This window comes from Macaca mulatta, chromosome 6 (genome assembly GCF_049350105.2).
Source record: "Macaca mulatta isolate MMU2019108-1 chromosome 6, T2T-MMU8v2.0, whole genome shotgun sequence".
Classification (NCBI taxonomy): domain Eukaryota; kingdom Metazoa; phylum Chordata; class Mammalia; order Primates; family Cercopithecidae; genus Macaca; species Macaca mulatta.
The window spans coordinates 74027950-74053480 of NC_133411.1; the positions used below are offsets into that span (position 1 = coordinate 74027950).

General features: G+C 39.2%; 1 protein-coding gene across 19 annotated transcripts in view; it reads left to right on the top strand.

The window, feature by feature from the left end:
• Nucleotides 1-294: 294 nt before the first annotated feature.
• ERBIN (erbb2 interacting protein) overlaps nt 295-25531 on the top strand; it is a 151116-nt gene continuing 125879 nt past the window's right edge. For all 19 annotated transcript variants that reach the window (XM_078004794.1, XM_078004796.1, XM_078004783.1 and 16 more), the window contains exon 1: nt 295-1310. The gene's annotated coding sequence lies outside the window, so the exon portion shown is untranslated. The remainder of the gene's footprint in view (nt 1311-25531) is intronic.

A 25531-nucleotide genomic window follows, 5' to 3' on the forward strand; every position in this document is an offset into this window, starting at 1 on the left:
GGGGTCGGGGAGCGGGCGGGAGACAGGCCTCGGGTAGCCTGGGCCGGAGCGGGCCTCACGGCTCGCCTTTCACGGGAACCCACGGCCGCCGGCTGCCCCTCCCACAGCCCCCGGCCCACCGCCCCCCGCCGCCGACGTCGGCCCGCACCGCCCCCGCGCGCTGACTGGCCCGCGCCGGCCTCCTGCCCGGCTGTTGGCGGTTGGGGCGAAGCCGGCGGGAGACCGCCCCGCCCCCGCCCCCGCCGCGGAGCCGCGGCGCGCAGCCTCTTCACCCGTCGCGGCCGGGGCGGTGGCGCTGTTGCCGCCGCGGCTTGTGAGGCAGTAACTCCCCTCCGCCCCTGCCCCATTCCTCCTCCTTTCTCTCCGCTCCCTCCATCCTCCCTCCCCTCGCGGTCTCTCGCCCGAGTGAATGTGGCGCGGCGGCGCGGGACGCAGCCTCGGCCCCTGCCGCGGCCCCGCAAGCTCGTGAGAAGACAGAGCTGCCGCCTGCTCCCGCCCCCTGCGCGTCTCGGGGAGCCACCGCCGCTGGGGAAGGAGAACGAGCAGGGCAGCGGAGGGACGGCGGCGGGAAAACGGGAGAGGGAGAAGAGGGTTCGAGGGCGAGTAGGGAAAGCGGGGAGGGACGGACGGAAGGACGGACGGCCCGACGGACGGCCCGGGCAGGGGGCCGCCATTGAGCCTGCCCGACTCCTCGGCTCCGGCTCCGGGTGGCGGCGGCAGCGGCGTCGCGGACGAAGGGCGCGGCAAGCTCTATCGAGACAATAACCCTGCCGCCCGGCTCTGGGGGCGGCAGAGAGGAAGCGGTGGCGGCCTAGCGCAGCCGAGGCTCGCCGAGCGCCCGGGCAGTGTCCTCGCCCCCGCCGGCCGGGTGCCGTTGCCGTCCGGTGTGCGGGGCGCGCCGGTTGCCCGGAGCCCGAGGCTCCCGGCGGCTGTCCCTTCCCCTCCCCCTCCCCGGTGCGCGTTGAGCTGGTTTTCCGGGTTCCCCTGGACGGAGCTGGATTCTGCTTCTCGCCAAGGCAGGAAGTGAGTTTCGCACTGCAATTCCGGGCAGTGTCACGAGTGAAAAGTTTTTTTTTTTTTCGGCGGAGATCCTAGTTGGGGCTGGGAAACTCCTGCAAAACTAGAGACCAGGAAGCCAGCCCGCACCCCAACCCCCACCAAAGCCACCTACTCTTCTGCGGGAGGCCAGTCCACATCCGCTCTCACCCGAGAGAGAAATTCAGCTGGATCCAAAGTGACTAATGAAGGCAAGGAAATCATGTCAAGCGAAGCCTTGAAAAAGCTGCCCTGAGACGCTGTCGCGCCGAAAGGTAATTTTCACGAAAAGTGTCTCTGAGTCACAAAGTTCATGGGACTTTGTGACTTGGAAAAGAGATGATCTTTTAGTGTTTTTCACTTTTCTCCAAGTTACCCTAAATCTTCCTCTCTTCATATCGAAGCGGATAATAATTGAGAGGCTAAATAATCGAACTGCAACCCCCCTGTCTCCCCTCTCCCCCCTCCCCGCCCCACCATCTGGACTTTGGATTTTTTGGAAGAGGTTGTAAGAATGCGGTGGGACAAAAAGTTTTCAGCAATCCGAAGAAGGAGTGCCTTTGTTCCCAGGGGCCAGAAGTTTTGGCTTTCTGGAACGTATAGAGTGTATATTAAGTTGCTCAGCCTGGTACCTTCTGTTTGAGAAGAAAGTTTGGTCGCTGCAGCGAGTGATTTGCTGTTATTGAGATGGCTGCCGCGTTTGTTTATACTCCTACCGATTATATTGGCGCTTGCGTTAATCGTATATAGAGGTTTTTATTGTTTTATTTCCAACTATGATCAGTATATTTAGTTAGATTTTAGAAACCAAAAAATCTTGCCATTCTTAGTTGTTTTTCAGGGTAATATATTTCTTTAGTTGTGTGTAATTGTTTTTTTTCAGACGTTTAGCGCTGTATAACTTGTTTAATTGAAAGCAAGTATCGACTAGACTTTTCTTGTAACTGATCCATTACGAAGAAAAAAGGAGTAAGGACTAATAATAAAGAGAGAGACATAATTAAACAATAATAACAACAACCTGTAAGACGTTTGATAGGACTTCTGTGCAGTTCAGAACAGACTATATGGGAAGGGAAGTAAAACGCTTGAAACGATTTTCAAGGGAATCACAGTGATTGTGATAAAAAGCTATGCTTTTTGAGTAGTATGGTATTTACATTTTTGTGTTGGCCCAAATGTTTTTGGTCGGTTCTGCATAAATAGTGGTAGGTTCTGCCTACATCTGTGGGGACAGGATTCATGAAGCATGGCAGACATTCCACCAGTCAGAGCTATGAACACTTCTGAACCAATGGGGACTAGTTTTGATAGCAGCAAACCCAAAGCTTTTTTCAGTGGTGTTTTAGTCTTTTTCTGTTTAGCTTTTTGGTGCAGGGAGGTGAAATACAATACTGTAGTTCTGAATATATATTGAATAAATTTGGTAACCTGTTGGTAGGTATATCCTGAATATATATTGATGTTTAGATCGCCTGTACTGTCTCACGTAATGACCGGAAACCCGAAGAGAGAGTTGATTTTCTTTAGTTCAAAGAGAAAAAATAGGTTTTAAAGATCAGGATCAAATTATTTCACAATTTGTTCTTTGCTACTTCAGCTTCATTAAGTACATCTCCAAAGGCAGTCTTTTATTTATTACAGTAGTTTTGATTTTTTTTTTTCCTCCCCAGGGCATGGTCTCAGGAGATTTTTTTTTTCATTGTTGTTAAGATTTATGAACCATCGAGTAATTCCTGTTAAGTCAAACTAGCTTTATCAAAGAATTTAAAGTGCATAACTCGTATACTTTATGATTTTGGAACGTATCATTAGGCTGCAAAAGAGTTTATTCTTGGGCATCTGAAAGAACTGAACAAAATAAATGGCATTGAACTTCAGTTTCCTAATATGGCTTATACTTGGCTTTAAAAGCAACAAAACCTTAATAGAGCAAGTCCTTTATAGAGAATTATCGCTTTATGAAGATGGTTATTTATTAGTAAATTTTGTATAAAAACAGTATTGTAGCACTTGAAAATGACTTTAAACCTCTAATTTTAGATTTAGTCCTTGATTTTTTTTTCGATGCAGACAACACATTTTATAAAGTGAGGTGTTGACCTTTGTGTTTCTTTTTTTCTCTTCAACAAGGCATAATGTACTTGTAGTTTTCTTGGAATTCTGTTAGTTTATCACTGAATTAACTTAAATTTTAGGTTTTATACTACTGTCAAACTGTAAGTATTTTCGAAGCCTTGTTTAAACTGTGACAAAGGTTTAAAAAGAGGTTAAAAGAACAGTCATCAGTTAAAATATTTTTAAATGGCTTCAAAATTTGGATATTCTTCTTAGTATGGTGTGGATTTTCTAAGATTAAATGGCAAATAGAGAGAGCTTCCAAAGTGTATGTTGCACAAAATGCACACTTAAAGGCTCTGTTTATTGAAGGTAATCATGAATTTTCAGGACTTCGACTGATTCAGGTAGTACTGTTGTGAAGTCTCCTTGCCATTTGAGATCAAACTCTTGTAAACTTTATGTATAAAAAACTTATAGAGGTACAAACATGGAAACCAAATTTTTGTTGTATGCTCTTAATGAAGTGATAACTATGGATACATTTCACATATATCGTTGGTAAATCTCTAAAACTGATTATTTTAGACATTGTTGGTATTGAACTATTAGTAGTAAATAGTACCCTCTAAGAAATACGCTTAAAAGTTTCAGAAAATAGGTATTTCAAAATTACTTATTTGAAATAATTGCTTATGGATAATATGATTTAGATTTTAAGCTGCTTTGGTTTTGGAAATAGATTATGGCAGTACTTACAGAGTATTTGGGATTATGCAGAATTTTAGTGATGCTGGCTAGCAATTTCTTTTTTTTTTTTTTCGTAATTGCTGCTTATCCAGATTCTCCTTATAAACCCTACTTGGCTGCCTGCATTTTGACACTTTGCCTTGCTCATTCATTTCTCGAATCTGTTACATGCTTGCTTGCGTTTTCTTTTTCTGGGAATACATCTCTATTGTAAACCTCTAAAGATGTCTTTGTCTTTTCCTTTCCTTTTTTTTTTTTTTTTTTTCTTCGAGAGTCTCGCTCTGCCACCCAGGCTGGAGTGCAGTGGCACAATCTTGACTCTCCACAACCTCCACCTCCCAGGTTCCAGGGATTCTCCTGCCTCTGCCTCTCGAGTAGCTGGTATTACAGGTACGCGCCATTGCGCCTAGCTAATTTTTGTATTTTTAGTAGAGACAGGTTTTGTCATGTTGGCCAGGCTGGTCTCAAACTCCCGACCTCAGGTGATCCGCCCACCTCGGCCTCCTGAAGTGCTGGGATTAGAGGCGTGAGCCACTGAGCCCGGTTTATGGATAACTCCCATTTTTCAGATTCACCTTTTAGCTGCCTCTTCTTAGGTTTCCTAATTGTAAAAAAGAAACCTAGCTACTATTCAGCTTTCTCTTCTGATTCCTTAGCTTCCTATATTTATAGTTAGCTTCATTTACCTAGCCTATTTTTTCTGTGTTCAACTGGTCGTTCTTAATTATATTTTGCCATTTCCCTCTTTTTCAAACTGTGTTAGTCTATGTTTATCACCTCAAAAAACTGTTCAAAACATACAGTAGAAAAAATTTATGGGATCTTATTTTAACAGCCCATTTAATTCTGAATATCCCCCTTGCATTTCAACTAAGTGTACATGCCAGTATTTTAACTTTATATTCATCAGTATATTGCGTGCGTTTGTTTGTTTTGTTTTGTTTTTTTGAGACATACTCTTGCTCTTTTGCCCAGGCTGGAGTGCAGTGGCAAGTTTTTGGCTCACTGCAAGCTCCGCCTTCCCCGTGTTCACGCCATTCTCCTGCCTCAGCCTCCCGAGTAGCTGTGACTACAGGCGCCCACCACCATGCCCAGCTAATTTTTAATATTTTTAGTAGAGACGGAGTTTCACTGTGTTAGCCAGGATGGTCTCGAGCTCCTGACCTCGTGATCCGCCCGTCTCGGCCTCCCAAAGTGCTGGAATTACAGGCATGAGCCACCCCGCCTGGCCATTGCTTTGTTTTATACTTTGTTTTCTCAGTTTTCCATTTTCTCTTTAGTGTTTTCAAAATTAACTGTTAAGATAATACCAGGTTGTTATTTCTTCTTATGTATTAAGACTTTGTAATCCTCTCTATCTTCTTGTTTTATTATACTTTTGTCCTCTTAAAACACACAGATTTATTTCTCTGTTCCTTCTTTTCTGTACTTTCCTCTCTGTCCTACCTTTCAAGTTAGATGTCTTTTCTGTCGCAGAATCCCTAAAAATTTGAAATTATCTTTCTTTGATTTCATGAAATAAGCACAGTGGTACTCTATCACTCTATTTTTGTCACTTCAAATTTTGTTTCAGATACCATCGAATGAAGTCCTTCCCAGGTTTTCAGTGATAGTGTGGAAGACAATAGAAAAGAAGAATATATAAAAATTCACTTAATAAGACTCTACTTATCTGGAGGTTATTATAGCTTTAAAAGCATATTGAATGTAGTAGAAAAACTAGAAAGTAAAAACTTATCTCCTTAATCAAAACAGGTATAACAGAGTCTGGGGACTTCACTTTTAGGGCCATTATTATTCAGAGCCCATTTACTTATGTACATAATGAGCTGTTTTTGGTTCTTTGGTGTCCCAGAAGGGGTGAGAAAGGTACATTTACAGCATTGTGAAGTTATGACCTGTGATGTTACAGTGAAGCAATAGAAAAATGGAAAGACGACTGAATAACTTAGAAAGTAATCTGGGACAACTTACTTTGAGGCTAAGTGCCTTGTACATTTCATTTGTCTGTAGGAGGGTTCACTCTGTTGTAATATGGCATAATTACAAGAAATAGTAATAGCCCTAAGGCAGCTGTTCTCAAACTTTTTGGTTTGACTCAAAACAGAAATTTAAAAAAATTAATTTATTTGAAAATACTAAGCTATTGCACGTTAATGTAACATTGTTTTAATAAAAATATAATTGTTCCCTAAAATATTTAGCAAAAAGAGTGGCAATGTTTTATATTTTTGCAAGTCTCTTATGTTTGGCTTAATAGAAAACAGCTCGATTCTCAAATCTGCTTCTTCACTCCATCTGTTACAATATGTTCTTTTGGTTGAAGTGTATGAACAAAATCCAGTCTTATACAGGTATTTGGTTGGAAAAGGGAGGAAGATTTTCTCTTTTTTTTTTTTTTGAGATGGAGTTTGCTGTTGTTACCCAGGCTGGAGTGCAGTGGTGCAATCTCCACTCACCGCAGCCTCCACCTCCCGGGTTCAAGCGATTCTCTTGCCTCCGCCTCCTGAGTAGCTGGGATTACAGGCATGGTCCACCACACCCGGCTAATTTTGTGTTTTTGGTAGAGATGCGGTTTCTCCGTATTGGTCAGACTGGTCTTGAACTCCTGACCTCAGGTGATCTGCCCGCCTCGGCCTCCCCAGCCTAAGGGAGGAATATTTTCATACTCTTTTTAGATAATTGTAGATACTCTTTGAGACCAAAATTTGACAAGTAGTTACGTCAAAATTTGGTAACCAGTAACTTTTTTAAAGGTTTGTGGCAGTGTTGAATCTGAGACCATGTTGGTGAATTTTTTATTTCTTGTTGTTACCTTAAAATCCATTAGTTTATCTTGTACTTTGGATAAATATTTTACCCATTCATGATTTTGTAACAGCGTGCATTTGATCATTTGGAAAATATGGGTTCATTGAGTTAAACATATTTAAGAAATGTTGACATATTTCATTATACAGTAGCATACAGAAACAAAATATCTTTATTAAAGATATAAGTGGCATTTAGAAATAAACCTGGGAATGGCCGGGCACGGTGGCTTACGCCTGTAATCCCAGCACATTGGGAGGGGGAGGTGGGCAGATTATGAGGTTAAGAGATCGAGACCATGGACAACATGGTGAAACCCCGTCTCTACTAAAATACAAAAAATTAGCCGGGCATGGTGGCGGGCGCCTGTAATCTCAGCTACTCAGGAGGCGGGGGCAGGAGAACTGTTTCAGCTCGGGAGGCAGAGGTTGCAGTGAGCTGAGATCGCGCCTCTGCACTCCAGCCTGGCGGCAGAGCCAAGACTGTGTCTCAAAAAAAATAAATAAAAATAAATAAAAAATAAACCTGGGAATATGTAGTGGTGCTAGTGCAGCTTGAAGGCATTGCCTTTATTCTTGTAAAGGTGTTAGCTGTTTTATCCACCATTGGTTTTGCAACATCACTGTAAAATGTAAATATAATGGAAAAGGGAAAAATGTCATCTCAATATTATTATAAACACAGTTTTGACCTGGAAGATTCCTTGAAAGTGTCTCAGGGACTTCTAGAGACTGTGGACTTCCAGGGCCTACGAACTAACTGCACTTCAAGAACTTAGGTGGAAGTTGGGATTTATGGAACTTTCATTAATTAATTTTTTTCTTGTCTGTTCGTATTGGATTCTGGGAGAGTGTTGAAGCTTGATCTTTTAGCCCACTTACTTGATTTTCATTTGTTTTCAGTTATTTTGTTACTTGTTTTTGGAATAGAGTTTCTAAGAATTCTTGTTATTCATAGAAGTTGATTTTTATTTTTATTTTTTTGAGACAGGATCTCACTGTGTTGCCCAGGGTGGAGTGCAGTGGCATACTCACGGCTCACTGCAGCCTTGAACTCCTGGGCTCAAGCTGTCCTGTCACCTCACCTTCAGCCGAGACTACAGGCATGCACCACTATGTCCAGCTAATGTTTTTATTTTATTGTGGAGATGAGTTCTTGCTTTGTTGCTCAGGCTGGTCTTGAACTCCTGGTCTCAATTAGTCCTCCCTCCTTGGTCTCCCAAAGTGCTGGGATTATAGGCATGAACCACTGCACCTGGCCCAATTTTGTTTTTTTAGCTTTATTTTTGGTCTACATGTAACCTTTAATCTCTGAGATGTTCTTTTAACATTGTCTTTTGTTTATTCTACTAATAGTACAGAAAATTTGATCTTACTGTGCTTTTGGTGTATCTGTCATGCTTTTTGTGTTTTCTTCCAATACTAGATTTTCATGGTAGTCAAAGTTTTATTTGATGACCTAGTCTCCACTGTATTGGTTATTTAAATGTATGTTCCCAGCCCAATGAATCCTTCTTCTGGCTTTGGTGATTGCTTAGAAGAGGAAAGGGAGAAATATTTAATGAGTTTCTCTTTGAAGGTATGTGGATAGCTTGACTTTTTGGTACAGGTGCGTACTGTTCCTCAGGAGGCAGTCTTCTTTTTTCATACTCAGGCTGTCCAAGTGTCATACCTCCTACGTACATAGAGCTGTACTAGAGGCTTTAGCTACACAGTGTTCTACTGTGGTTTTACTCTCTGGCTGACTGCTTAGTATATACTTGTCTTAATCCTTCTTGCTAAGAAAACTCATCTTTTTTGGAGATGCCACTTTCTTGTTTTGGGTATCTGGTTCCTCAAGTATATTGCATTTTGTTATTTCCCCGACCCCAATCTACTTTGTATTCTTTATAAATTCCTTTCTGTTCTTATCTGTAGGTATACCCTTCCCACGTTTTCAGCACTGCTATAGATATTTTTAAATTAAATTTTAATTTCTGAAACAATGACCAACATATGGAAAAGTTTGAACGTTTTTTTCCCCTGAACCATTTGACTAAGTTGCTAACACGATGCCCTGTCATCACCCCTACATTTTTTTTTTTTTTTTTTTTTTTTTGACACAGAGTCTTACTCTGTCACCCAGACTGGAGTGCAGTGGTGCCATCTTGGCTCACTGCAAGCTCCGCCTCCTAGGTTCACACCATTCTTCTGCCTCAGCCTCCCGAGTAGCTGGGACTATAGGCGCCTGCCACCATGCCTGGCTGATTTTTTGTATTTTTAGTAGAAACGGGGTTTCACTGTGTTAGCTGGGATGGTCTTGATCTCTTGACCTCATGATCCCCCTGCCTCGGCCTCCCAAAGTGCTGGGATCACAGGTGTGAGCCACCGCACCCAGCCTGTCACCCCTAAATATTTTAATGTTTATTTCTTACAAACAAGGACATCCTCTTGCATATAATGACATAATTACCATCAAAATCAGAAAGTTAACATGAATATATTACTAACATCTGAACCTCATTAATTATCCCAATAATGTTTTTTACAGCAAACTATTCCAATTTAGAATCATGTGTTACATTTTGTTGTCATCTCTTCATTCTCCTTCAATCTGGAATAATTTCTTTCTCTTTTCTTTCAAGGCCTTGGCACTTTTGAAGATCTGAAGATAACAGGTCTAGTTATTCTGTAGAATATCCCTCAATTTTCATTTGTGCGATATTTTTCATGATTAGATCTTTGATTAGATTTTTATGATTAGATCTTCGGCAGGGCTATCATAAAAGTGATGCTGCATTCTTCTTATTACATCTTATCAGGTGGCAGGCAATTTCAGTTTGTCCTGTTATGGTATTCACTTTATGTGATTAAAGTTGTGGCTGCCAGACTTGCCCTTTTTAAGGTATTCATTCCCTGTTTGTAATTAATTAATATTTTGTGGTAGGTGCTTTGAAACTATGTAAATATTTTGTTTTGTCATATTTTGAATTCACTTATTTGCATGTACCTAGGTTTATCTTCACAGGGACACAATCCATTATTATTTATTTTGGTGCTCAAATTGTTCTTGATTGGCCAATGAGAATCCCCTGGCTTATTTTCTTTTTTGTTTTTGATATCTCTTCCTTTTTTGAGCACTGCTTTTTTTTTTTTTTTTTTTCTTTTAGCACAATTAGATGTTCTAACATATCTTCTACTTTTCCTGATTGTTTTTAGTGGAAAATGGTACTTAGAAGCCAAGATCTGGGGGCTTGTGTTCATTGTTGCTCTTCGGGTATTGCTACTCTCAGGCCCTCTTCATATGTAAAGCTAGGAAATATTTTTATGTACTTACACATATTTACATCTATTTTTATTTGTATATCTATAAATATATACAATGGTCCCTGATTTATACTACTTTGACTTTACCAGGAGTTTTATTGGGGTACTAAGTGCATTTTCAGCCTATGATACTTTTGACTTAAATAATGGGTTTGTCCAAATGTATATCCATTGTAAATCGAGGAGCATCCGCATATTTCTATTATGCAATTCTAATCCAGCACCACAAGGTTCACTCTTAAGTTTTTTTTATTCCCCTTCCTTTCCATACTTGTAACTTATCTCTAACAGTGAGAACTAGTTTTGTTTCCATGTTATGTATGTGAGGAAGTTAAGGTAAACATTTGTTCAAACATTTTGAGCCAGAAGTCTCTGCAGTTCAATTAATTTCTGAAGTATTTCTAAAGGGATAAAATTCCAAACTGTAAAAGGGCAAGTTTTAATTCCGTGATAAAGTACATTTAGGTGAAATGTTTCATTCCTTAGTAATTCTTGAGGCAACTGTGAAAGGGGGATGGAAGAAATCCAGTATTTTTATTATTTACATTGGGCAAGTTATTTGTGGAGATAATTGCTCAATTTCAGTATGAGTGCAGTGATTTTGACGCAGTTGTGTTTTTCTTTTTTATTCTTTTTTGGAGAAGGGTCTCGCTCTGTCACAGCCCATGCAGTGCAGTGGCATGATCACTGCACTGCAGCTTTGAGCTCCTGGCCTCAGTCAATCCTTTCACGTCAGCCTCCTGAGTAGCTAAGAGTACAGGCATATGCCACCACGCCCAGCTAATTTTTCTATTTTTTATAGAAATAGAGGTCTTACTATGTTGCCAGGATTGGTCTCCAGCTCCTGGGCTTGAGTGATCCTTCCACCTCGAATCTCCCAAAGTACTAGGATTACAGGTGTGAGCTGCTGCGCCCAGCTGTGGTTTTCATATATAATCATTTTACCTCTAAAAAACTGCCTTTATCAGTAGTAAATCCCCAAATATATTTATACTATGTCAGGATTTTCTTTTTTTATTTGTTGTGTTTTTTATGATACTATGCTATTTTGACCTCCCTCCCCTTCATTGTATATTTAATACCTGGAAGTGCTGCTTTGTTACTCTACTTCTAAAGGAATTTTCCAAGTGGACATGAATCATTTTTGTCAACTTCTAAAAATAATTCTTGGTGGTATGTTGAGTGAGAGGGTCTGCATTTGTAGACTAATTTAGAAGATAATTGATAACTTTGCAATAGCATATCTCTTTCTAGGAAGATAGATTTCCCATTTATTTGATGTTTGATGCCCTTTAGTGGCATTTATGATTTTCATCTTGTCATATCTGTGTTTCTTGTTGATATGCATATTTGTTATTTTTAAGAAACTTATATTTTTGTTATATTTATTTCTAAAAACATTTTGGAGGGAGGGAAAGAGCTTCTGTTTTTATGAGGCTATTTCATCAATTGTATTATCTGGTTATTTAAAGGAAGCAGTTGAGTTTCATATTTATTATCTACTGTACTCTAGTGATGACTTTTGAAAAATTGCTTTTAGTATTTTAGTTGATATGCTTGTATTTTCTGGGTGTATAGTGATAGATTCATGAGCAGGAATACATTTTTTTTTTTTTTTTGTTTGTTTGTTTGAGACAGGTCTTGCTCTGTCACTCAGGCTGGAGTCAGTGGTGCGATCACAGGATGTGTTCTCACTGTTGCCCTGGCTAGGACTGATTCTGTTTTTTTTTTTTTTTTTTTGAGACGGAGTCTTGCTTTGTTGCCCAGGCTAGAGTGCAGTGGTGCGATCTGGGCTTATTGCAACCTCCGCCTCCTGGGTTCAAGCGATTCTTCTGCCTCAGCCTCCCAAGTAGCTGGTACTATAGGTGCACACCATCATGCCTGGCTAGTTTTTGTATTTTTAGTAGAGACGGAGTTTCACCATATTGGCCAGGCTGATGTCGAACTCCTGACCTTGTAATCCTCCCGCCTCGGCCTCCCAAAGTGCTGGGATTACAGGCGTGAGCCTCCGCGCCCGCCCAGAACTGATTCTTTAAGTGGAAATTGCTCCCTTTTACTCTTCTTCTGCCCCTTGAAGGTGTCATCAGTCATATGAGAACGGCCTTTTGAACCTTGTTGTTCCTGAACTAGTTTATTTATCTCTAAGAAATTAATACCAATTATAAACATTTTCTTTGAACTGCTTAGTATTTAGTGTGATGTACAGTAATATAGCTGGCCCACTTTATCCATAGGTTACATATGTACGGATTTTGTACTCATGAATTCAACCAATCATGAATTGAAAATAATTTGAGAAGAAAATCAATTAAAAAAATACAATAGCTGGGCATGGTGGCTCACGCCTGTAATCCTGGCATTTGGAGAGTCTGAGGCGGGTAGATCACGAGGTCAGGTGCTCGAGACCGGCCTGGCCAATATGGTGAATCCCCATCTCTACTAAAAATACAAAAATTAGCCGGGTGTGGTGGCTAATAGTAGTCCCTAGCTACTTGGGAGGCTGAGGCAGAAGAATCACTTGAACCTGGGGGGCAGAGGTTGCAGTGAACTGAGACTGCATCACAGCACTCCAGCCTGGGCAACAAGGTGAGACTCCATCTCCAAAACAAACAAACAAAAACCAATAAAGAATAATACAAATAAACAACAATATAGCAATTATTTATATAGCATTTATATTGTTTCAGGCATTATAAGTAATTTAGAGATGATTTAAGGTATATGGGAGAAATGATTTAAGGTATATATGTGCATAGGTTATATACAAATACAACGCCATTTTATGTGAGGGATACTTGGAGCATCCTCAGATTTTGGTATATGTGAGGGTTCTGAAACTAATCCCCCATAGATACTGAGGGATGACTGTAATTATGTATATCATTAAATGACAGTTATTTTGGGCCTTTATTTGATTATTATAGTAACCTCTATATAATTTACATGTATGATAAACATGTAAATGTGTGACAAGGAAAAGGATCTTTGTCACTACTTATACCCAAAGGTTTATTTTTGTCCCATGTGTTTCATTGACCTTAACCTTACCCTTTCTTGTAAGATATATTTTTTGAGACAGAGTGTCTCTCTGTTGCCCAGGCTGGAGTGCAGTGGCACGATCTCTGCTCACTGCAAGCTCCGCCTCCTGGGTTCAAGCCATTCTCCTGCCTCAGCCTCCCGAGTAGCTGGGGCGCAGGCGCCCGCTGCCACGTCCGGCTGATTTTTTGTATTTTTAGTAGAGATGGGGTTTCACTGTGTTAGCCAGGATGGTCTTGATCTCCTGACCTCGTGATGCGTCCGCCTGGGCCTCCCAAAGTGCTGGGATTATAGGCGTGAGCCACCACATCCGGCCCTCTTTCTTGTAATATATTTAACAGATAATTTTGTGTAAATGATAGGTGTCCTCCCCAGAATACTGATGTTTTCCTCATACTCACTGTATCACTGCATTATGACTAGACTGGAGTACCCTCTCTTTTTTTTTTCTTTTTAATTAGTACAATAGGAAGCTATTAGACCAGTTGGAGAAGTGAAATATGGAGGTAATTTAGCTTATTAATGACATAACTCAGATTAGAAAAACAAATCCAAATTTCCTGACTCTGTTGGTTTTTTTTTTTGTTATACCAGCTTTTTCCTAGGTATGTTCTGAAGAATACAATTTCTTTAGAGTAATACTATTTCCCAAAGATTTTTAATAGGTGTTAGAGAAAAAGAATTTTGGGCTCATGTAAGTGAGGAAATTCTGGGTTGATAGACCTGTTTTTCCACCCTCTTTTTGGGGGACACCAGTTTGTTATAGATAATTATTTTTTAGTTTAGAAATAACTGGATACAGCTTAATTTACAAAAAAAGTTTATATCAATATTTGAGCCAAGAAGTTGCAGAGAAAGATTTATCCTTAGAGTAGTGTGTAATTCTTCCTGATCTCAAGTTTTTAAAAAATAGACTTAAGGCTGGGTGTGGTGGCTCATGCCTGTAATGCCAGCACTTTGGGAGGCTGAGGCAGGCGAATCACTTGAGGTCAGGAGTTCGAGACCAGCTTGGCCAACGTGGTGAAACCCTGTGTCTACTAAAAATACAAAAATTAGCCGGGTGTGATTGCGCATGCCTGTAATCCTGCCTACTCGGGAGGCTTGAACTCAGGAGGCGGAGGCTTCAGCGAGCTGAGGTCACGCGACTGCACTCCAGCCTGGGTGACAGAGCGAGACTCTGTCTCAAAAAAAAAAAAAAAAAAATAGACTTTACGTTTTTTGAGTAGTTTCAGGTTTACAGAAAAATTAAGAAGTGTAAAAAATTCCCATACCCTCCTCCTCCTCCATTTCCCCTATTACTAACATCTTGCATTCATGCAGTATATTTGTTAGAATTGATGAGCCAGTAGTGATACATTATTATTAGCTAAAGTCCATTGTTTATATTAGGCTTCACTCTTTGTGTTGTACATTCTGTGGGTTTTGATAAATGTATACATGATTGTTGCTGATAATGGCAACAATCTGTTCAGTGATTATAGCTTATGGATGAGTGAAATGAATGACAGGAATGTTAGAAGGGATGAGAAGGAGGAATTGGGAATACTCTAATCAGGCACTTGCATTACCTGAGATCAGATTACTTTTTTACTGACAACATATGTGGGAATAATGTATTACTGTTGTTGAAATTACCCATACTGAATTTTTGGAAGCAGATTTTTAAAGTTATCACTTCTTTAAAAATGTTTATCAACATTTGGTAATCCATGTTCACAATTTCTGGAAAACTGAAATTTGAATGTAGGTGTGTTTTTATTCTGAGAAATGATTTAAATGAAAGTAGAAGGTCCCCCATCATTACTTTTTTAAAGTCATTGTTCTACAGCTCTTAGTTGGCCTCTTTCTATACATCCTATTCATCCATCAAGTCCAACTTAAGTACCATTATTTCCACTAAAGCTTCCCCGCAGTGTTTAAAATTTCCCTTTTTTGGATTTATATATTTTTTTCTGAGCTTTTTTATTGCGATACAATATAAATAAGATATCTTAACCATTTTTAAGTGAATTTTTCACTGGTGTTAAGTACATTCATATTGTATACCCTTCACCACTATTCATCTCCAGAACTCTTTTCATTTTGCAAAACTTTAACTCTATACACATTAAATAATAACTCCCAAAGCCTCCTAGCCCCTGGCAGCTACCATTTAACTTTCTGTGTCTATTATTTTGACGACTCTAAGTACCTCGTAAATCACTTAGCATAATGTCCTCAAGGTTCATCTGTGTTTTAGCATATGTCAGAATTTCCTTCCTAAGATCAAATAATACTCCATTGTATGTATATACCACATTTTGCTTATCCATTCATCTGTGGGTAGACACTTGGGTGGATGCCACATTTTAGCCATTGTGAATAATGCTGTATGAACATGGGTCGATAAATATCTCCTTGAGACCCAGCTTTCACTTCTTTTGGATATATACACAGAAGCGGAATTGCTGGCTCATATGGTAATTCTATGTTTAGTGTATATGTATGTGTGTGTATATATATATATATATATGTTTTTAGGAACCACCATATTGTTTTCCACAGTGGCTATACTATTATATATTTCCACCAAAAGTATACAAGAGTTCCAGTTTCTCTACATCCTCACCAACATTTGCTATTTTGTTTCCTGGATAATAACAGTCCTAATGGGTGTGAGGTGGTATCTCATCATGGTGGTTGTTGGTTTTTGCTTTTTCTTTTTGAGGCAGAGTTTGCTCTATCACCCAGGCCGGAGTGCAGTGGTGCAGTCTCGGCTTACTGCAATCTCCTCTTCCTCCCACGCTCAAGCAATCCACCCACCTCAGCCTCCCAAGTAGCTGGGACTATAGGCATGTGCCACCATGCTAATTTTTGTATTTTTAGTAGAGATGGAGTTTCACCATGTTTGCCAGGCTGGTCTCGAACTCTTGGGCTCATGTGATCCACCTTGGCCTCCCAGAGTCTTGGGATTACAGGTGTGATCCACTGCACCTGGCCTCATTATGGTTTTGATTAGCATTTCCTTGATGATTAGAGATGTTGAGTATCTTCATATGTCCTTGTTGGCTATTTGTATATCTTTGGAGAAATGACTATTCAAATTCTTTCATTGTTTTTGAATTGGGTTGTTTTTTAGTTGTTGAATTGTAGTAGTTATATATTTTCAATACTAGTCTGTTATTAGATACATGATTTGCAAATATTTTCTCCCATTCTATGGGTTTTATTTTTACTCTCTTGATAGTTTTTTTTTTTTTTTTAAATCAAAAAGCAAACATCAAATTTAAAGAAAAAAAGAAATTGTAAGAACAGTGGAGCAAATGAACTGAAAAAATTCGGTATCTTGGTCACATTTATTGGAATAGTTGGAGAAAAATAAAAATACCTCTTAGCTTAGGAAGTTGTGAGTTATCTGCAGATCTTCTCAGTTCAGGAGTGGAAGAATCCTGGAATCATTTATTTCAAAATGTATGCAGGTTTCTCTTTTGAATGTCTTACACATTTAAATAGGCCATTGTACCAAGTCTTGTATTTTTTATACAGGATAAATTCCTTGTTTCAGCCGGCTGTCAGTGGAAGGCAACTACTATAACACCATCTCCATGGACAAAGAATGTTGGAATATTCATTGATTTATATATCTCTTTATCTGTTTCTTTATCAGTTTCTATAGTAGTCACAGTTTCTTCCAACGTCATTTAAATGTTGATCACATGCCTGTAATCTGCTTTTAAGTTCTTGGTCATTTCTCATTTTCACATAAATTTCTTCATCCAGGATGAGCCTGATGGAGATCTAGGAGCTCCTTTATGGTGCTGGTAATTTGTTTTGGGTCCATGTTGCCTGCCATATTTCAAACACTGCACCCTTTTTCTCCTCTCTCAAAAAGTGTCTTTGGATTTATAATTTAAAAACTGCTTAGCCATTCAGTTTAAAACTTAAATATAGAAACTGTTTTATGTAGTTTTCTAATTGTTATTGGATATTTTAGTTGCCTTAGCTAATTTTCGTTTTAAAATAAAAATAAAGTTAAAATTCAGATCTCTCTACTACCAGTTTATAAATATGTTTCACTTCAGATTTCTCATTGAAATTAAGTTTTTATTTTGAGATAACTATAAATTCACATACAGTTTTAAGAACTACTACAGTGAGGTCTTGTGTCTCTTTTATCCAGTTACCCCAAGTGGTAATATCTTGCAGAATTATAGTATAATTTCACAACCAGGATATTGGAATTTTGGTAGTCAGACACAGAATAGTTCCGTCATCCCAAGGATCACCTGTTTTTTTTGTTTGTTTGTTTGTTTTTGCTACTACACCCATTTCCCTCCTATATTCCCTTTACCCCTTGCATTTTGTCTTTTCAAAAATGTTATATAAATTGAATCAGGCTGGGCATGGTAGCTCATGCCTGTAATCCCAGCACTTTGGGAGGCTGAGACGGGCAGATCACTTGAGCTCAAGAGTTCAAGACCAGCCTGGGCAACATGGTGAAACATTGTCTCTACAAAAATACAAAAATCAGGTGGGTGTGGTGGTGTGTGCCCGCAGTCTCAGCTACTCAGGAGGCTAAGATGGGGATATTGCTTGATCCCAGGAAGTCGAGGCTGCAGTGAGCTGAGATTACACCACTGCACTCCAGCCTGGGTGACAGAGCAAGACTCAGTTTCATAAATGAATGAATAAATGAAGGAGTGAATGGAATCATATAGTGTGTGACTTTTGGGACTGGCTTTTTACTTGGAAGATTCCAGAGTTGTTGCTTATAGCTATAATTTGTTCATTTTTATTGAGTAGTACTCCATGGCATCCGTGTACTACCAATTTGTTGAATAATTTCATGTTGAAGGTCATCTGGATTGTTGTCAATTTTTGTCTATTAGAAACAAAGCTGCTGTGAATATTCATGTAGAGGTTTTTCTGTGAACATCCCAGTTTTCACTGGGATAAAAGTATGAGTATGATTGCTGCGTTGTATGGGATACAAACTGCCAGAGTGTTTTCCACAGTGGCTGTACTGTTTTGCATTTCCACCAGCAGTGTATGAGGGATCTAGTTTTTCCACATCCTAGCCAGCAATTGGTTGTTTTTTTGTTCTGTTTTGACTGTTTTAAAAACTATTCTTATAGAGAAGAAATATATGGTATTTCATGGTAGCCTTTTCCTAATGGCTAATATGTTGAACATCTTTTCCTGTGCTATTCAACATCTGTATATTCTCTTCGTATCTTTTGCCCATTTTCTAACTGGATTTTTTTTTTTGTTTGTAAGTGCTGAATTTTGAGAGTTCTTTATATGGATCCTTTGTTGGATATATAGTTTGCAGGTATTTTCTCCCATTCCATACCTTGTCTTTTAATTCTGACAGCATCTTTTGCAGAACAAAAGTTTTTAAATTTTGATGAAATCCCATTTATTATTATTTTATGGATTGTGCTTCTGTTGTGAAGTCCAGAACTTTTTGGCTATTTTTGTATCCTGAAAAGTTTCCCTTGTGCATTTTTCTGAAAGTTTTATAGTTTTGCATTTCCGTCTGTGATCCATATTTTTTGAGATGGAGTCTCTGTCATCCAGGCTGGAGTGCAGTGGCGCCATCTTGGCTCACTGCAACCTCCACCTTCCTGGTTCAAGCGATTCTCCTGCCTCCGACTCCTGAGTAGCTGGGACTACAGGCACATGCCACCACATGCCTGGATAATTTTTGTATTTTCAGTAGAATCATTTAAAATAAGATCCCTGTATGTTCAATTTCATTATTATTTTTAACATTTCTCCTTACAGATGAGATTTGAGGTGACACTTAATAGGATGTAAACACATAGTTAATAGAAGTAGAAAATCAGATCCAAGGAAAGAAGTGAAGAAATGTATCACTTTTAAGTAATTAAGTTGCTGTGATAAAACATCAAATTTAGCTAAGCTTCCTGGGAGCCAGAGTTTTCATTACCCTAAATGAAGAAATATGTCACAAATTCTCCAGAAAAGACAAATATTTTTCTTGCATTAAATCTTAAATAAACTGGGTGTGGTGGCTCACGCCTGTAATTCCAGCATTTTGGGAGGCCGAGGCGGGTGGATCATGTGAGGTCAGGAGTTTGAAACCAACCTGGCCAACATGGCAAAACCTCGTCTCTACTAAAAATACAAAAATTAGCCAGGCATGGTGGCAGGCGCCTATAATCCCAGCTACTCAGGAGGCTGAGGCAGAAGAATCACTTGAACCTCGGAGGTGAAGGTTGCAGTGAACCATGATCACGCCATTCCACTCCAGCCTGGGCAACAAGAGCGAAACTCCATCTCAAAAAAAAAAAAAACTTAAATAATTTCTAAAGTGCGCATTGTTTATGTAAGAGCTATTGAGTAATGAATGGGCAGTGTTGTTGAGAACGATTTTACAGCACATATTCTATAGCTGTCAAGGTCTTTTTCGTGAGTTTTTGTTTTTTTTTTTTTTTTTTTTAAAGACAGGATGTTGCTCTGTGTCCGAGGCTGGAATGCAGTGGGTTGATCACTGCAGCCTGGGTATCCCAGGCTCAAGCAATCTTCCTGCCTCAGCCTCCCGAGTAGCTGGGACTACAAGTGCGGGCTACAATGACTGGCTAATTTTTTTTTTTAAGTGGAGACAAGGTCTCACTATGTTGCCCAGGCAGGTCTCGAACTCCTGAGTTCAAATGATTCTCCTGCCTCAGCGTCCCAAAGTGCTGGACTTTAAAGGTGTGAGCAACTGAGTCCAGCTGATTTTTTTTCTATTTAAATAAAAAGAGAAGGGTAAAATATACAAAACACTCAGAGAAGATAAATTATATGTGAAGATAGGCTAATGAAGTTTACAAGGGTAGATTTTTTTGTTTCTAACTTGACCTAAAGATAACATAGACATAGCCATTTATGGAAACAGTATTGCTTACCCCTCTAAACATCATCATTCTAATTTTGATTTTTGCTACCTGAGTAACAGACAATTTCAGGACTTTACTTCCTACTGAGAGGATCAATACTGGAATTCTGTTTTTGCTTTTTTTTTTTTGAGACGGAGTCTTGTTCTGTCACTTAGGCTGGAGTTCACTGGCCCCATTTCAGCTCACTGCGACCTCCACCTCCCAGGTTCAAGCAATTCTCCTGCCTCAGCCTCTCAAGTAGCTGTGATTAGAGGCATTTTCCACCATGCCAGGGTAATTTTTGTATTTTTGGTAGAGACGGGGTTTCACCATGTTGGCAAGGCTGGTCTCGAACTCCTGACCTCAGGTGATCCATCTGCCTTGACCTCCCAGAGCTCTAGGATTACAGGTGTGAGCCACCGTGCCTGGCCATGTTTTGCTTCTTGATGCAAAATCAGTTGAGGAAATGGTATGTTTAGTATCATATTAAGAAAGTTGAGAAATAATTTATATTTATGTAGAAGTCCCTTTCTTCTCCACAAGGGCTACTTGCTATTATTATGAAGTTTATAGTTTATTCAGGAGTCAGGTATAGATCTACTCCTGGCATTTAATGCAAGTGCTTTGAAGACCCCTGAAACACCAAAGAATATGAGGAGATTTTCAGGCTTTCTAATAGTTACCAGTCACATCTGTGCTGTAAAAAAAATACTGAGTCTCAGTCCTAGTTCCAGGAAATATTTAATGTCGAGCAGAGTAGTGTCTCACTTTGTTTGACTGTACTAGCTAAAAAACAAGCAGAAAACCCCACTTTCTGGTCATTGAAGGAGGTGAAGTGTTGTTTGACACTAAATGGTTGAATGTTGGGATATGAGTGCTGCTGTCAGACATAATTCCTCCAGCTAATGTTCAGCCATTCCTTTTTCACAATAAGTTAAATACCTGGATTAGTTGTCCTTTAGAAAAAGTTTATTTTGAAGTGATTATATATTTCTAGAAGAACTGCTAAATAGTCCGGAGGATTCTTATGTATCAACATCTTATATAGACATGGTACATGTATCAAAACTAAGAAATTAACCTTGATAAAATACTATTAATTAAACTACAGAGTTTTATTGAATTTCATCAAGTTTTCCACAAATGTCCTCTTGCTATTTTGGGATCCAGTGTAAGAGACCATGTTGTATTTAGTTTTATGTTTTTTATTTTTTTAATTTTCGTTTTTGTGGAGACAGGGTTTTGTTATCTTGCTCAGGCTGGTCTCAAACTCCTGGCCTCAAATGATCCTCCTGCCTACGTCTCCCAAGGTGTTGGGATTACAGGCATGAGCCACTAAAATATGCAGGAACTTAAAATGTCTGCCCAGCCCAGTTTTCAGGTGTTTCCCCCCTCCCCTGAGATGGAGTTTTGTTCTGTCACCCAGGCTGGAGTGCAGTGGCGCGATCTCAGCTCACTGCACCCTCTACCTTCCAGATTCAAGCTATTCTCCTGCCTCAACCTCTCGAGTAGCTGGGACTACAGGCGTTTGCCACCACGGCCGGCTAATTTTTTGTATGTTTAGTAGAGACAGGGTTTCACTGTGTTAGCCAGGATGGTCTTGATCTCCTGACCTCGTGATCCGCCCGCCTTGGCCTCCCAAAGTGCTGGGATTACAGGCGTGAGCCGCCACGCCCGGCCTCAGGTCTTCAGTTTCCTCCAATCTGACAATTTCTTAGTGTTTCCTTGTTTTTCATGACTTTGATTTTTGAAGAGTACATTTTGTAGAATGTTCCTAAGTTTGGGTTTTTCTGATTTTTTCTTGATTATACTAGATTGTGGATTTTTAGGAAGAATATCACACAAGGGAAGTGCTCTTCTTACCATATCAAGAAGAGTATATGATATTAACATTATTTATTACTGGTGATTTGAACTTTGGTCACTTGGGTAAGGTGGTTTCTGCCAGGTTTCTCCACTGTTACTATTTTTACCTTTCCGTAATGTATCTGTTAGAAGCCCAGCTCACCCTTAGGGTGAGGGGAACTAAACTCTGCCTTCCTGAGAGAGAAGTACCAAATAATTTGCAGGCATGTTTAAACCACCACATAGATATTTTCGGGGAGATATTTTAATACTATTTCTCCCTAAAGGTTTGACTAGTAATTTTAGCATTCATATGTAATTTTTTTTCCTGTAGGATCAGTTGTCTTTTAAGGAGTATGTCATTGACATATGAAAGAGAATATGGCATAGTAAGAGGGCTTATATCTAGTTCATGTAAAAACTTAAGCCGTTAAAGAATAGTAAAAAGGGGCAATGAAATACAGTCACTTTACACTTTTGAAATTCATTTGATCTATAAGATGGTTCTGGATCCCGATTCTTGCTGTGCTGTTACATTAGAAGGTAGATTTTGTGAAGGTACTGATTACCAATCAAGTGTGTGCTTGACTGTAGCTGGATTTTATATAGAGACTAAATGCTGGTGACACGCCAGTGGAAGCCCTCAGTTTAACCCCATTAGTGAATTTTTCAAGTGAACATAAAATTGGTATGATGAGGGATATGCTAATTCTAAAGACTGCTGGCCTCTTAAGTATTTTTCACATCTTTTTCCCTCTCCGGCAGTTTACCTTATTTAGTTATTTAGACTAGTTAGACTATTGCGTATCTCTCTCTTGCATTAGAAATAAGTTTCATGAGGGTAGGAATTTTAGCTTTGTTCTCTACCTCACAACCTTGAGCAGTATCTGGCACATAATAAGTGCTCAATAAGTATTTGTTATGTGAATGAAAAAATAATATTAAGATAAAGAATTTCAGTTGAATGATAAATCTGGCGTGAGGCCTTGATACGTTCAGTTAAATAACTTCTGTAATTTTGAAGTTAGAAATATTGTGTATTTTTAGGTCCTCTGCAGAGACCCTTGCAATGAGTGGTAATTCAGTAGGCTTAGTCACCATAACTATTTTAATTTTCCCTAAACTTTTATAACTTTTGTAAACTTTTGACCTTAATTAAATGAAAAACAAAAAATCAAGGAATACCACCTCAATGTTGAATTTTCAAAATAATGGTACTTAAATATCTCCATTCATAAAGCTATGTATAAAATCCTTGTTTTTAGACTGTGTACAATTATAACAGCACAAGTTAATTATACATAAACTATAACATTTAAATTTTCATTAATACCAAATTCATATAAAAAGTGATGTTTTGCTGAAATTTAATTGGAGGTTGTATCAAGACTGATTCATTTGTGTCTGACACATGTATGCTGTTAAGTGCCTTATGATGTTAATTTTCCTGTCTTTCTCTTTTTTTTTTTTTCTCTTGGAACTGTCGCAAGTTTTGGACTACATGTCATCATGGATTTACCTTTGCAAGTTTGAATCTGCATTTATAGATTTTCTACTTGTGTGATTTTCCCAATAGGATGTAAATACATTTCAGACGTTAGGACTCATGTTCTGTAGGATGACTCCCAGACAGATGGCCCTAAGTGTAGTTGTACAATATACCTGAAAAGTCAGAAAACACACGATACTCTTGTTTTTATATCTGTTATATTTTCACATAAAGAATCATTAGCTTTTTTTTCCCCCCCACTTCCAGACCCCTTCACTGGTGCTGAATTTGAAGCAGTATATTCTATTAATCTGGGCGGGGGGAAGCACAATAGATACACTACAGAGAGTCCACAAAGCCTGGAATAACAGGTTAAATACTGTATTGTACTTTTTATTTTTAGTTTTCAAAGAGAGGGGCTCTCACTATGTTTCCCAGGCACAAGTTCAGTGGCTATTCATAGGCATGATCATGGTGCATTGCAGCTTCAAACTCCTGGCCCTAAGTAATCTTACCACCTCAGCCTGCCAAGTAGCTGGGACTATAATGAGACCATGGGTTGGTGCCACTGCTCCTGGCTTGTGTATTTGTTTTACTTTTTTTTTTCCCTAGATTAACAATTGGACTTACTGCTTTAAACTTAGAGATACTTTCCCTGAAAAGGTATATGGAAATAGAAGAAGAACATAATGAGCATGTTATATGAATATGTAGCTAGCATACTTAAAAATTTTTTATGCTTCTTGACTTTAGAGATACCTTGTATATTAATTTGTCTTAATTTGAAACTCATAGAACTTGTGGTTTACAGTTTAGTGAATACTATTAGCTTAAAGGATCTTATCTAAGTGCTTTATTTAGATTGAGGTGATTCAGAGAAATAAGCCTTTCAGACATGCTTGCCCTTAGCTTTTGTGGGTCTAGGAACAAGAGTACAAATGAAGTCTCATATACTGTACGTCTGATTTAAAAGTTATAAATCAATCTTAAGAAAGAACTTGCCAAAAAAAAAAAAAAAGTTTCGTCCTCCTTCCTTCATAAGTATACCATAATAAGACCCTGGGAGGCCAGGTTAGAATTTAGTGTTTTCAAACTCTTTGGAGTTTCTCGTGTCAAACTGTGGTGGTAGAAAGTTACTGTCTGGCTTCTGGTCCACAGCCCTCTCTGCTTCTCCCTTCTTCACTGCTTGTTACCACAATTGAGTATTTGGGCAGACCTATATAGACATCCCAAGCAACATGTTCAACTCTGTTCACACCCTCTGCATACAGTTGCCTCTTGGTAGCCTTCAAGCCTAAGGATACAAGAGTCTAGTTGGTATAGTTTTCTTTCTGGAGGACTGATCTGGTGAAAGAGGCTTTGGAAGCTTGTTGAGGGCTGTCTGGGCAGATATTTTAGGTTCCTGCATACCCACAGAATGATGTAGCGTTAGGGGATGAAACATGTGCTCCAGTTAGACAAGTCCTCTTGGCGCAATAGACTCCTTGCTTCATGGGGAGGGTTGTATAGCTGGAGTGGTACCCCGTAACTCAAGGAATCCAGGGCTGGAGCCACTGTTGTTTAGGTCTAAGGGATTCATGTTGCTACATTTCTGTTTCTTGAAAACTACAATGGTCATCCAAGTCACAATACTCTACCTTGGGAAAATTCAACTGGGATTTATTATGCTTTTAAAAAAAATATAATACAAACATTGTGGGGAGATTTGATTTCAGTTATTTCCTAAGCTTTTCTTGATAGTTCTACTTTACTCAGCCACCCAAGTGAACTTTTTCTTTCCAGTTGTTTTGAAACTAGAAGCTTACTGATATTAAGACATGGATTATCTGGGAATAGTTTTTGGTTGTCAGTCCTTAGCTATAAAGCAGAGGTGGCACATTCAAAAGCCAACACGTCTCATATTGCATATAAGCTAGGAATGTTTAGGCTGTGGGGGATTGTAGAACATTAATTCGACATTCTTTTGTGCCTGTACATGAAATTAGACCCCCCCTCCTCCAGACATTATAGACCTGGATTCTTTTTTAAAATGTAAAACTTACTGATTTCAGAATGTTGGTTTCCCTACACTCTTTACTTCCCTACCAGCTACTCCTTTTAAAACTCTGGTGACCAAAGAACACAGTAGCTGCAAGTTGGGTTTAGTTTGCTGACTGACAGTTGGGTAATAATGATGTGTGGAGGCAATCAGCTTGTCTTTGATTGAGATGATATATTAAAAGTGCATGTAATCTACCCTCCCGACCCCAGATTGTTCTACTCTCACCTCAGATTGTTCTCGATTATTTTCAATAAATTTTGAAAATAATCTGTGGGGGAGAGGAGAAGGAAGAAAAGCT